The sequence below is a fragment of the Tetrao urogallus genome, assembly GCF_951394365.1.
Source record: "Tetrao urogallus genome assembly, chromosome: 12".
Taxonomy (NCBI): domain Eukaryota; kingdom Metazoa; phylum Chordata; class Aves; order Galliformes; family Phasianidae; genus Tetrao; species Tetrao urogallus.
In genome coordinates this window covers 13938366-13941088 of record NC_136825.1, presented here as the reverse complement: position 1 = coordinate 13941088, position 2723 = coordinate 13938366, and the positions used below count along the sequence as shown (strand labels likewise).

Below are 2723 nucleotides of genomic sequence, written 5' to 3'. Positions count from 1 at the left end.
CTGTCCGTACCTGCGCCGAGTCGCGGGGCGACAAGTGGCCGCCGGGAGCCGGGCGCGGGGCCGGGGCAGGTACCCAGCGGCCATGCGGCGGGAGAGTGCCGGGGCGGAGGGAGCCGGTGGCCAGAAGCGCTCCGGGAGGGCAGGTAAGGGGAGGAACGGGGCGCGGCGGTGCCGCTTCCCCGCCCGGCCCCGTCGGGAGGAAACACCTCGGGCTCCCCCGGCAACTTCCCCAGGAAGCGGCGGCCCGGGCCCTCCGCTCTCCCGGGCCGGCTGTGGGCTCCCGGCTCTGCTGCCGCCGCCCGGAGCTGCCCGGCCCGGCCCCCGCCGCACCCCAGGAGCGGGAGCAGAGCGCTGCCCGCGGCTGCTACACGCGGAGTTCGGGGAGGGTCCCACCGCCGCGCGGGGAATCGGGGCGGAAAGTTTGCGGGACTGCGTCCCGCCCGTGTGAGCGCTCCCCGAAGCCCGGGCCCGACGCGTCAGAAAGCAGCGAACGAGCGGACGTTCGCTTCGTCTGGCTCTGCCGAAACGTTTCTTAAAAGTCACTCGGTTCCTGGGAGGCTGCTTCTGCGTTTTGGCCGAGTTCTGCGCGCGCTGAGTGCGTTCGGGTTTTGCCATTCGCTGAGCTTCGTCCCCTTTCTCATCTCGGCAAACGTATTTATTTTTCTTCCCGTGTTATTCCCACTTCCTCTTGAAGTTTCGAGCAGGAGTTGGGGAAGCGTCGAGTTTTTGTTTGTCTTCCCTCGGCCTCCCGGGAAAGAGTTTAAAACTTCTTAAAGTGAGCGGGGAAGGGGAAAGCTGAAATGGAAATTACCTTCCTGGGAAAGCAGGGAGGGATTTTTCCCCATCTTCACTTTGTTTAATTGCCTCTCCTGACGCTCGCTCTCCGTTTTGTTGCTGCAAGACGGAGCGGAGCCAATCGTTCCCACCCATCGTCTTAAAAAGTAGCCATTTTCCCCTGGTTTTAGCCTTCCGATCTGATTCTGTGCACCGTTTTCAAAAGCGAGACCCCGCGGGCGTGAGACGGACATGGCAGCCGAGCGGCCCTCCGCCTGTTGCTGAGCGCTGTACGTGCGCTAAGTTGGGCTTTGCCCGAAGCGGTGGCGCGGAAGCGGAGCTGCGTGCGGTGCGCGTGGCTATCGGAAGTTCAATAAGTAAACGACAGAGCTCCCGTTTAAGGACTGCGGCCGATAGCCCGGGAAGAAGCGTGCTTTACTCTCGCATCTCTCGGAGCTTTCCCCCCCTCCCGGTTCGGAGCGGCGGGCTCGCCTTACGGCTGTCGGCGTGTCCGGGCGCTGCGCTCCCAGCGGGCTGCCCGCGGGCCGCTGCCCCCGGAGCGGGATTTGCGGTAATCCCGGCACGGCACGGCGCGGCCCCGCGGCAGCCGCCCCCGAGCAGGACAAGGCAGGGCGCGCTGCGGAGGGGCAGCTGTGAGTTGTGTGCCTCGCAATCGCGGAGCGAAAACTCGGGATTCCGAGCGCTCCTTTCTTTTCCTTTCGTACCGCGACTTCAGATTGGTGTTCTTCTACATCTTGCGCGGGGCTCGGGCAAACGTAGCGGCGCGCGTCCTTGAGGCGCTCGCAGTGAGCACAGCTGGGAACGGGCAGGGTGGCCCCGCGAGCACTCCTTGCACCTGATTGAGTTCTGCTTTGTTCGAGTTTCTGTTGCGGCTCCGTGGCTGAAGATCGATAGCGAAAAGTTCAGCACGCTGCAGCAGCGTGTATTTATTTTCTTACCGGTCCCTTTTGTTACAGTTCAAAGCTCACGGAGTTCACCCTTCCAGGCAGATCTGCGCTTAAAATGTATTTCTGGTGCGATCGGTGGAGAAGTAAATTTACCCTTCACCTCCACCCTGCAAATGTGCACTTTTAATAAAGTTCACGTTGGATTAAGTGGAACGGGTATCAGATTAATAGTAGAAATTACTTGCAGCATAAATTGTGTTCAACAAGTAACTAATTACTGGTAGGAAGTGGGCAGGAGGCTGTGGGATTATTTCCTTTTGTTAATAACCCCGGCTACTTCCATGAGCATTCAGGATTGTCTCGGAGCTGCTCGGAATTGTGCTGCTAATTGTAGGAGAGCGTTCTTGGAGCACAGTTTCCCAGGGCACAAGTTATGTCAGAGAAAGAAGCCAGCCAGGCTTTCGGGGTAGAAAAATCTTTGCTGCCCTTCCATAAAAAGGCTTGTCAGAACTGCTGGCTTTTCATGTCGGTAATGGATTTTGGTAAATTCCTGCTACAGCTTTATGATCACCCGCGTAATTGTTACTGGGCCCATGAAATGAGAGAAATTATGATGGCTTTCTTTAGTGCGATCTGAAGGGCAGGGCGCTCAGGAGAAATAATGGCTCGGTTGGGCTGCTTTTAGTTAGTTACGTAACGAGGCCTTTTGGTGAGATAACCGCAGCGGATCGCCTCACAACTGCACGGATGTGTTTTCCAAAGGTGAGCCCGGAGCTCAGAGGGCCCTTTGAAATATCACTTATGCAGATGCGATTCAGAAATAATTACCAAAACCCATATGGTGGGAGTCTCCTGAACCCGCTGTTAGCTCCGACCCATTTTGCGTGCCTTTCCCCTACACAACCCGCAGCTTTGTCTCGCTGCAAAATATTTACGTTTTACTTTGTACCTTATTTATCTTTTAGATGCTAAGTAGCATCTGGCTCTCTGAGGACAAGCCCTGCTGTATATTTAGCTATACCAGCTCTCATTGCATAACTC

General features: G+C 57.3%; 1 protein-coding gene across 1 annotated transcript in view; it reads left to right on the top strand.

Moving 5' to 3' along the window:
• Positions 1–103: 103 nt before the first annotated feature.
• The window catches only part of SALL1 (spalt like transcription factor 1), a gene marked incomplete at its 3' end in the record, with an annotated part of 12161 nt that continues 9541 nt past the window's right edge, over positions 104–2723 (top strand). The window contains exon 1 of the mRNA XM_079541476.1: positions 104–143. The remainder of the gene's footprint in view (positions 144–2723) is intronic.